General features: G+C 34.4%; 1 pseudogene; it reads right to left on the bottom strand.

Moving 5' to 3' along the window:
* Nucleotides 1-6965: 6965 nt before the first annotated feature.
* Nucleotides 6966-7907, bottom strand: LOC140516798 (olfactory receptor 4P4-like; annotated as a pseudogene).
* Between the last annotated feature and the right edge of the window lie 4093 nt (nucleotides 7908-12000).

The raw sequence follows: 12000 nt of genomic DNA on the forward strand, positions 1-12000 counted from the left end.
ACTAGCAAACATCCAAAACACTGTAAGAGAAGTCAGGAAATGATTATGAAATGTGGAGTTCAATGGGGTTCCAACGGAATCAACTCCGTGCTAAAAATGATTCCAGATAAAAATAATTCAAACTTTATATATCAGGTAATTATTATTTTAATTAAATAATAGACTGTTTTAATGTGTTATTTTTAAGTTCTACGGATCTTATATACTAGTTTATATTATAGATGTAATAGGGTTAAGAATTCAGATACTCTCATAAGTAGATTATGTGGGATGATAAGTCTACTTTCCACCTGCTAATGTTTAGTTTGCGTTATTTATCCTCATTTCAAGTTCTAAGGAAATTAATTCTATTGGATTTAGGTATATTCTGCTATTTCATTACTAGGTGCCAAATTTTCAAGATCTCTTTAATTGGTCATACAATTACCTTTGAATTACCATACAAATTTATTAAATAACATTTAATAAACTGAAGAAACTTATTTAATCATAGTATATGACTCATCTCTTTTTAAATCAATCCCTCTAATTGAAATTATATTAAAATTTCATTAATAAATAAAATTTGTAGCTAGTTTTATGAAAAAAGATAGATATCCCATTGAATAATTTGATTCCAAAAAAACTAAAAGTATCAAAAATGAGAAATATCAACAATAAAAAAGGTTTCACGTATAAAATTGCATTTAAAAATGCCTTCTTCATGTTAATAGGTAGTGCAGTGGAATTGGCACCACAAGTTCCAGAAATTCTTTGATTACAGAGATTCCTTTTATGTTTTATTTTAGATTTCAGTTTTTGTACACTGTTACAAAGCAAAAGCATGCATGAACAAAATGATTTCCTTAGTATCAATCAATCAACATTTATTAGGAAATTTGTATGTGCAAGCATTGTACTAAGCTCTGGGCATAGAAAAGAGACAAAAGATAGTCCCTGCTCTTGATGACCTTAAAAGCGAATGATCCAAAGTTACAGGGAGTATCTTTCTGTCATAATTCTTTGAAAAATAATATGTATTTTAACATAACTATAAGAAAATTGCAAACAATGTAGAAAATGCGAATATTTCCAGAAAGGCACAGAAAGTTGTATTAATCCACAAGGAATAATTGCCATAGTCTTATACAACAAAAGACTCCTGATATACTGTGATAAACTATGAGTTTGCAGAACCCCCAAAAATCATTTAGACTAATTAAGCTTCGGAGAACTTGTACAACATGACCAATTTTATTTGTCATTTAAAATCCCTCAATAACATACTTTATTTACAAAAAAACTTGTTGTTAACGTTGATGATGCTTATGAATGGACCATGAAATTTTAATCAGATTTTGAAAGAAAGGCGTGTGAGCGTGTGTGTGTGAGTGTATTCAACTACATATAGCCTCACTGTCTTTTAATATAACTTGAAGTTGTTCAAACTAATGAGATAATTTCTGAAATAAATTCCTGGACCATTTTTATTTTATTTTATAAATTTATTTTAAATTTTCAACATTCATTTCCACAAAATTTTGAGTTCCAAATTTTCTCTCCATCTTTCCCTCTTCCTCAAAAAGGCCATCCATGCATTCTGATTGCCCCTTTCACCAATGTGCCCTCCCTTCTAACACCCCTCCCTTTCCTTGTCCCTATCTTCTCTGTTCTCCTGTGGGGCAAGATAAATTTCTATACCCGATTACCTGTATTTCTTATTTACCTTATACGCAAAAATAATTCTCAACATTTGTTCCCAAGCCTTTGAGTTGTAGCTTCTCTACCTTCCTCCCTTCTTCCTCCCTCCTCACCCATCCCCACTGAGGAGGCAAACAATTCAATATAGGCTATATGTGTGTAGTTTTGCAAATGACTTTCAAAATAGTCATGCTGTGTAAGACTAACTATATTTCCTTCCATCCTATCCTGCCCCCCATTTCTTCTGTTCTCTCTTTTGACCTTGTCCTTTCCCAAGAGTGTTGACTTTTAATTGCTCCCTCCTCACGTTTCTCCTCCCTTCCATCTCCCCCCCCCACCCCCCGCTTATCCCGTTCTCCCTCTATTTTCCTGTAGTGGAAGACAGATTTTCATACCAAATTGAGTGTGCATATTATTTGTTCTTGAGTCAAATGGGGTGAGAGCAAGTTTCACTTCTTCCCTGTTGCGTTCCCCCTTTCCCCCTCCATTGGAAAAGCTTTGTCTTGCCTCCCCTATGACAGGCAATTTGCCCCATTCCATTTCTCCCTTTCTCCTTTCAATGTATTCCTCTCTTAACCCTTAATTTTATTTTTTTTTAGATACGATCCCTTCCTGTTCAAGTCTCCATGTGTTCTCTGTCTCTGTCTCTCTCTGTCTCTCTCTGTCTCTCTCTGTCTCTCTCTCTCTCTCTCTCTCTCTCTCTCTCTTTCTCTCTCTCTCTCTCTCTCTCTCTCTCTCTCCATATGTGTGTGTGTGTATAATCCTTCCAAGTACCCAGATACTGAGAAAAGTTTCAAGAGTTAGAAATATTATCTTTCCATATAGGAATGTAAACATTCAACTTTAGTAAGTCCCTTATGATTTCTCTTTCCTGACTACCTTTTCATGCTTCTCTTGATTCTTGTGTTTGAAAGTCAAATTTTCTTTTCAGTTCTGGTCTTTTCATCAAGAATACTAGAAAGTTCTCTATTTCATTGAATGACCAGTTTTGCCCTGAAATATTTTACTCAGTTTTGCTGGATAGGTGATTCTTTGTGTTAATTCTAGTTTCTTTGACTTCTGGAATATCCTATTCCAAGCCCTTTGATCCCTTAATGGAGAAGTTGCTAGATCTTGTGTTATCCTGATTGCATTTCCACTATACTTCAATTGTTTCTTTCTAGCTGCTTGCAATATTTTCTTCTTGACCTGGGAACTCTGAAATTTGAGTACAATCTTACTAGGAGTTTCTATTTTTTGGTCTCTTTCAGGAGGTGATCTGTGGATTCTTTCAATATTTATTTTGCCCTCTGGTTCTAGAACATCAGGGCAGTTGTCCTTGATAATTTCATGAAAGGTAATATCTAGTCTCTTTTTTCTGATCACGGTTTTCAGGTAATCCCATAATTTTTAAATTGTCTCTTCTGGATCTATTTTCAAGATTAGTTGTTTTTCCAATCAGATATTTTTCATTGTCTTCTATTTTTTTTCTTTCCTTTACTTTTGTTTTATAATTTCTTTGTTTCTCATAAAGTCATTAGCTTCCATCTGTTCCATTTTACATTTTAAAGAACTGAACCTCCTTTTCCATTTGGCTAACTGCTTTTTAAAGCATTCTTCTCCTCATTGGGTTTTTGGCCCTCTTTTAGCAATTTTCTTCAGCATTTTTCTGGATCTCCTTCAGCAAGCTGTTGACTCTCTTTTCATACTTTTCTTGCATCGCTCTCATTTCTCTTCCCACATTTTCCTCCACCTCTCTTACTTGATTTTCAAAATCCTTTTTGAGGTCTCCCATGACCTGGGATCATTACGTATTTATTTTTGAGGTTTTGGATGCAGAAGCCTTGACTGTTATGTCTTCCCCAGATGGTAAACATTGTTCTTCCTCATGTGAAAGGATGGGAGAGAATACCTGTTCACCAAGAAAATAACCTTCTGTAGTCTTATTTTTTCCTTTTTTCGGGCACTTTCCCAACCAGTTATAGGACTTTTTGGTCCTTTGTCAAGAGTAGGGTATACTCTAGGGACCTGTAAGATCTCAGTTCCTCCAAGATGGTACAATCAAGAGAGAAAAGTTTACTCTCTGGCCAGGCTGGCAGCTGAGATTTAGATCAGCGGCTCAGTTCCCCCAGGGACTTTAAGCTGAATACTCCAACAATGGAGACTGGCTGCTGCTTTCAGTGGCCAGCAACTGCCACCACAGCTGCCGCTGTCTTCTGTTGCTGTAGCCACTGCCACCAGAGGCCAGGGTAGGGGAGGAATCTGCTCCCTTGTCACGGAGATGACAAAGCCCTCTCACTGACCCTTTGAAATGTCTTTGTTACCTGTAGGTTGAGGGATCTGCTAACATTTACTGCTGCTGGGGATTCCTCCCTTGAGGCCTCTTCCAACCCTCCTCATCCATATGCTGTGTGGCCAAGGGTAGCCTGTGGTCAACTCTGCTGCCTGAGCTACAAACCTTTCCCTTCAGGCTTCCAGCCCACCATGGGCTGGAAATCTCCTTCACTCAGCCATTCTGTGGCTTCTGCTGCTCTAGAATTTGTTGAGAGTCTTTCTTTACAAGTGGGGGAAAAGCTAGAGTATGTGTGTCTTCCTTCATCATCTTGGCTCCCTTCCACCTGGACTATTTTTAAAAGAAGTATTTTATCCATTATTTGGTGTGACTGGTAAATATTTTTAACCACATGAATTAGATATATTTCAAAGCAAGGACCAGAATTCAGTCTTAAGAATGATGAAGAAAAAGTATATAACTGTACTAACCTGCTGTTATGGAAGCTAAAAACGTGCCAAAATGCTTACAAGATTTCAAATGCCAGGAAGAAATTTACCACGCTGGAGAGGGAATAGAATCTCTTCTGTCAAATACTTTAAAAAAAGGGAAATCTAGGAACAACAAGAAACTTCAAATTCCTTGAAAAAAAATGTCTAATTTTTGATGGCAATAAAGTTGATTCATAAATTTACAACTGCTTTCTTTTTTACGTAAACTATTTTTAATAAAAAAAATAAAAGAATTCCTTTATCTTTGGACCAAAATGAACAAAGAAAGAATACACTTTAACTGTTTAATTTAAAAAGCTTTGAGGAAATACGTTGTTCCTAGAAAGAAACGATTCTGCACCTTGTAAATCAAGGTTATGAAAGCTTCAAATCGCTCTCTCTCTCTCTCTCTCTCTCTCTCTCTCTCTTTCTCTCTGTCTCTCTCTGTCTCTCTGTCTTTCCTTGTCTCATGTTGTGTGTGTATATATAAATAAAAAGATATATGTATATATATAAGTGTGTGTGTATACACATATAAACATACATATATACATATACATACATATATGTCATATTCATTTATATATTCCTGAATTGTGAATTTCAATATTTGAATCAAGAAAATTAAAGCAAATATACTTGGAGGTCTGAAAAGATATTCTAGTTTCCTGATCAAACATGGTGCCATAGGTTTGAATTCTATTCCTGAATAGTCAACAGAAACCTTCACACTGACATTCCTTGAAAAAATAAAATTTAGCTTTCATTTGTGTGTATTTAAATATGATAAAACACATATTATTTCACCATATAAAATATTTTGTTAAATATTTCAATATGATTTTTAAATATATTGTATTTTATTTAATGCCTGGTAAATCCTTACTCTGAATAGTTCACAGGGTTTAATGAGCTGTTGGTAAAAGACAATGATGGAATCAAAAGAGGTAAAAACCCCTGCAATATCATCTTAGACCTAAAACAGTAGTGCACTCATACGATTATCTAGTCCAAGCCTGTTATTTACCATATGCAGTACATGAGGTCCAGAGAAGTTGAAATCATAGTGGTATTAACAATCAGAGACTAGATTCAAACACGTTACATGGTTTCAAGCTCAGTACTACATGTACAGCAAAAACTGACTTACAGAGCCCTTGGGGGATCTCAGAATCCATGACTGAGGATTCTGAAAAATAATGTTGGATCCGTTTTGATTTCAGTAAAAATTAGCTTTCAACAAACGTTCTGTGATTGCTTCACTTATTCTCACAGAAACTTGAGTTGTTTTTGCTCTTCAGTCATTTTTCAATAATGTCAGATTTTTGTGTGTCATCCCACTTTCGTTTTTCTTGTCAAAGATACTGGACTGCTGTCCATTTCCTCCTCCAGCTTATTTTATGGATAAGTAAAATGAGACAAACAGGATGAAGTGTCTTACTGAGAGTCACACAGCTAATAAGTGTCTGAGTCAGTTCTTCCGCACTTCAGGCCCATCACTCTATTCCTCCACCTGACTGTCCTCATCTTCTCTAATGATGTAGACAGATCTTTTTAGAAAGTCAGCTTTCGGATAACTCTCTCCTTCACTGACAATTTCACATTAATCTCCTGAGAACCTCAAGACGTTTCGGAATGGCTAGTATTTGAAAATCAAGTGCCAGATTCAGCTTACAACATACAGCATCCACAGGAAAGATTAATAAAAGCAAAAAATATTTCATCACATTATTGGATCAATTATTTTTCTTTCTTTCTTTCTTCCTTTCTTTCTATCTATCTGTCTGTCTGTCTGCTGTCTGTCTGTCTGTCTGCCTGTCGATCTGTTCATCTATCCATCTGTCCGTCCATCCTTCTATCTAGCTATTTCTATCTATCTATCTATCTATCTATCTATCTATCTATCTATCTATCTATCTATCTATCTATCTATGGGTGTAAAGAGTTCATGGTAAAGTTTTGAACTTATTAAACCACAAAATAATTGGGAAAAAATGACTTTCTTGCTTTGAGTCTAGGGGTATGTAAAGCACCTTTAGTCAGGAGGTGACTTGGAAGAAATATGAATCATTTCAGGAGATTACATATAAACACATACCCATAAATATATGTGTATATAGAGATTATGTAAATGTATTACGTGCACTCGTATTCTTAATTTTCCTTTTAATGGAAGATATATATATATGTATATATATACATATATGTAAATATATGTATATAGCTGTTTATGCAAACACACATATGTCTTATTGAAGGTGATATACAAAGTCTCATATTATGAGCAAGAAAATTGGGATGTAATAAATACTTCAAAAATGTATGACTTGAGAGATTAAAAAAATACAGAATAAAACTTTGACATTCATAATTAACTTCCCTCACTAGCTAAAGTACTTGTCTTTTCAAGATTACACTCATGAATATCACCCTGCCTATACTCCAGTACTGAAGTATGGCCTTTCCTAGACTCGTTTCATCCTAAAATTGCATTTGAATGTCAAACCTCTTCCTTCCTTCCATGAAGTATCACAATAGACAAATTAATGCAATTCATCTAGATCATTTTCCCAAATAACTTTTGACACCACACCTTTCTCATGGCATTTTTCATCTCAGTATTTCTAAAAGTATAGATTATGGGGTTAAATATTGGAACAATGATGATATAAAATAGAGCAAACACTTTATCCTCTGGATAGGTGGTGGGAGGTCGAAGGTGGGAAAAAATTGCAGGTACACAAAACAAGACAACCACTGTGAAATGAGACCCACAGGTGGAAAGAGCTTTCTGCCATCCTTTGGCTGAATGTGTGTGTATGGTCCATAATATAATGGTATAAGAAAGGAATAAGATCACAAAAATTACCAAGAGAATTATTCCTGAATTGATAACAACAAGAAGATCAGCGGTGTAAGTATTTGTGCAGGCAGTTTTCTGTAAGGGGAAGATGTCACAGAAATAGTGATCAATTTCATTGGGGTCACATAAGGGTAACTTGAGGATCATGGACAACTGAGAGAAGGAATGAGCAGCTCCACCAGCCCAAGCCACTAAAACGAGAAGGTTGCATTTCTTTCTGCTCATAATGATCATGTAGTGGAGAGGTTTACAAATGGCAACATAGCGGTCAAAGGCCATTGGTCAGGATGAAAATCTCTATACTGCCAAAAAAGTGGACACTGAAGATTTGAAACATACAAAAATTATAGGAGATGATTTTTCTCTCAGTTAAAAAATCCCCAATTAGCTTTGGTGTAACACTGGAAGTATAGTAGATGTCCATAGAAGACAAATGACTGAGGAAATAGTACATTGGTTGGTGGAAAAGATGACTGCAAGAGATAGAGAGGAAGATTATGAGATTCCCTATGAGTAGACTGATGTAATAGAATAAGAAGAAGATAAAACAAAATATCTGTATGTTCTGGTCATAGGAAAGTCCATAGAGAATGAAATCTGTGATGTTGCCTTGAGTCTTCATTTTTGTTTTGGTACCTTATATTCAGGATTCTGTTCTGTATCTGAAATTGGAAGAAATATATTTTAATGAATGCATATTCATGTAAAATATCTTTGATTTGTTACTGTTAGGATCATTTTCATTATTTTTGTTAAAATCAATATATCAGGAATGTCTAGAGGTGCTGAACTCAATTAAGAATGCAACCTAAGATCATGCTAACAGGATGAATAGACTTAATAGTTGGTACCTACCCTGGAGAAGAGAACTTTGTCATGCTATGAAAACTGCTTATAGACATATATATGAAAAATGCTTGTAGACATAATGCACATATGTATATTGAGAGAGTTTAACTCAAGCAAAATGAATAATTTTTTTCTAAAATTACATCTGTCCAAAAGTAAAGCTGTGTGTCTATTAACATAAGTGATTCGCCCTAATAGTAAGCTTTCTGATAAATGTTAAATATAAATGGAGAGTACACATTTTTGAAGAGAATCTTGTTTAGGAATAGCTTGAATTGGCTTAGAATAAATGTCTGATTTAACTCATTTTGGGGAACTGAGTCTTAAGATATAAAGAGTTATGTAATATTTAAACAGGATTTAAAATAATTTTTCAGTGGTTTTAATTCATTATTTATTGACATTAATTGAAATTGTCAGTCCCTTCAACCGAAATGATGTTTGTTACATCACAAATGTTCGCATTCCCCAGCTCTTCTATTTCCCAGGAAGAATAAATCTGAGCTAATTATTTCATGCCATCATTTCATAATAAAGACATTGTCTAATAAAATGTAAAAGTACATTCTTACTATTGCAGGCATGCCCCAAACATTAATTTATCCATTCATAGATTGTTGTACTTTAGTGTGAAAATTTTTTCCAAGTCGGAAGTGTCAAAAATAAAAAATAAAGGAAGAAGATAATGCTCAGAGAATATTGCACTCACTCTAGGCATATTTTAAAACTGGATCCAGATTCTTTAATTGACCCTAACAATGCAGTGAGTGTGAATGACATAAAGACAAGGTGTAGGAATCTACTGAACTGCCATAAATGACCTTTAGATGGCCTTCTAGCTGTTTGTGGTACTCTCAGCTGAGCCACCTTAGTTGAGAGGAGAAAAAAATAGAATGTTGGTGTTGGAAGAGACCTCAGAGAGTATATTTTTGTTATTGTAAAATTGCTTCAGTTGTGTCTGAGTTTTCATGACCACATTTGGGATTTTGTTGGTGTACTTTACTATTTTCTTCTTCAGTTAATTCTGTAGATGAAGAAACTGAGGCAAATAAGGTTAAGTGACTTGCCCAGTATCACACAGCTAATAACTATAAGAAGCTGTGTTAGAACTCAGTTATTCCTGACTCCCGGTTGCATACTTTATCCACTGTAACACCTACCTAGGTAAACCCATATCCAAAGCAGAATATACACGACAACTGTGGTGTTAAAATCAAATTGAAATGAGTACTTCTAATCCACAACAAGAATCCGTATGGGTTGCTTACTGACTTAGTTTAAAATGCATTATTAGTCATTATTATTATTAGTCATGTTTAATTTTATTTTATTTTGTTAAATATTTTCCAATTACCCTTTAATCTGATTTGGGCCAAAGTCAAGTATTTCGTTGGACGCATGGGATGCAAGGTCTATGTGTTTGATATCTCTGCCCTACAACAACCATAATAATCTTCCAGGATTAGTCTCAAGACCACTAATGAATGGGAAGCTACTTCTTTCAAAAACTGTCCATTCCACTTTTAGATCTTTCACCTGTTTAGAGTGCATATCGTCTTCAGGATTGTTGGCATTGTACAAATTCATATCAGTTCTTCGCCCTGATTAGACACATATTAAAAAATCAAAATAAGCATTAGTTAACATTATTATGTGAATTTGAGTTCAATATTTAACTTTTTTGATCTCAGTCTCCTCTTCTCAAAAAATGAGAAATTTAGACTGGATGGTCTCTTTAGTCTCCTCCAAGATTTAGCTTCATTGCGTATTATTCTTCTGTTTTACTACTTCATTTCTCTGCTGTTTCGTTACTTCATCTTCAAAGGAAGAATATGAAAACTATTACATGTCGTTTGAGAATCAAAGGAGATATCATGTATAAAGTAATTTGTAAGCCTGCCAAAGACAAAGAACACAATCCTTGTGACAATACAAATATTGTTGCAAATTATGCTGATGGTAACATTGAATTCTTCATAGGTTGTGCGTACATTGAGAGAAGGCATGCAAATCCTTCCTGTGCCTTCAGAAAATTTGATACCATTCAAAGTGTTTTTGAGGATTAAGTTAGAATTTATATGTAAATGTTTTATAAACTATGAAATGATCCATAAATATGAAATCATTACTATTGTTAATGGAAGATATAGATAGATAGACAGACAGACGGACAGATAGATAGATAAATTGATATAAATGTAGATATATGGTTTGTCCAATTTTAAGAGGGAGAGGAACAGTTTTGCATGAGTAGTTACAAATGGCTACAAAATCAAAAGGTCCTACCTTACAACTGACAGAATCTTTTACCAAGAATTTTAACAAAAGACAAACAATAACATTGCATTTTTTTCTATTTCTCTCTCCTCTCCATAGAAGGATTAGAGACATAGTTCTTGGAAATGATTAATGCTTATAAATTGCACTGCACACACTGTAGAAAAATCACAACTACCCCTCACCACATGTGAAAACACACACACACACACACACCAATACAAAGTCATAGGTTTCAAAGAGTGCATTTAGGGTGAGAATTAGGCTTAAAATCGGTCTGATTCTCGATAAATATCAAAGTAAATAAGCAGTCTGTGAAAAATAAAAAAGAAAGTAGAAAATAAAGTAATATGTGTTTTTGAGATTTCCTATAATAACTTTCAGATATTAGATAAGTGAATAAGATAGCTGCTAGATAAAAGAGCAAAAGTATTAGACTTTAATTGAAAGTTGGAAATAGACTTGAATCCAAATTATACTTTGGGGGTATTTATAGCTATGGGGATGCTAGGCAAGTAATTTAAATTCTTCAGTCATGATGTTCTCAGTCAGCAGAGGATAATGGAAACAAGTCTAGATTTGGATTTAAAAAAGATCTGAGGTCAAAGCCATACTCTTTACCTTCCTAGCTTTGGGACTATAAGCAAGTAACACTTGCCTCTGTGTTTGTGATTTTCACATATAAGGCCTTTCACGTTAGAAGGCCTTAATTGAAGAATTTCTAAGATTCTTTTTGCATTACCTCCCATGTTTTCATAGAATGAAAAAGGAAAACCAACAAACACATCAGATAAATAAAAGAATTTCTATCAGTAGAAGCAACTGTGAGTGTAGAAGGAATGTTGTGGTTGGAAATAAGAACTAGCTGTGTGACTGTGGACAAATGACTAATTTTTCTCAGTCTCTATATGAACATCTTTAAAATGGGGATGATGATGATGATGTTGTCAATAATAACAACAACAATCATCAAGATCATGATCATCCTCATAAATCTTTTGCTTCTGTCCATTTAACTTTTTGTGGTGGTGGCCTTAATAATAAAACTAGAATCTGATTTATTTAAGAATACAACTTCCATTGTTCAAAAGCAGAGTTGCTGCTCAGTGATCAACTGCAGGATAATGTCTAGTCTGGAAAAATTAGCCATTATGAACTGCAAAATATCCCCTTTTAAAAAAGCGTCTCCCTCAAAGATGAGAGAAATGAGATGATTAAAAACGTGTGACGGAGTTTCTGGAAATCAATTTGAAAGTTGTGAATGAAAACAAAGGAAACAAAATTAGAATTAACATAGCAAGCAACAAAGGATGAAGTATCTTTAAAAGATATTTTCTGACTGCCTCCATTTTCCACCTACATTGTGTGATTAAATATAATATTTACAACATCCATGAGTTCCAGTAGAAGTGTCAGTTTTGTTATTTATATTCATTCACTTTACCAGATTAGCAACAATATTTGCAAACACACACACACACACACACACACAGAAGCACTTTTTTTTCCTCTTCTAGAAAATGAAGTAAGGTAATGTGTTAGAAAACTTACTGCTATTGAACGATGAATCCAAGGGACTGCAGGGTTGT

This window comes from Notamacropus eugenii, chromosome Y, assembly GCF_028372415.1.
Source record: "Notamacropus eugenii isolate mMacEug1 chromosome Y, mMacEug1.pri_v2, whole genome shotgun sequence".
NCBI lineage: Eukaryota > Metazoa > Chordata > Mammalia > Diprotodontia > Macropodidae > Notamacropus > Notamacropus eugenii.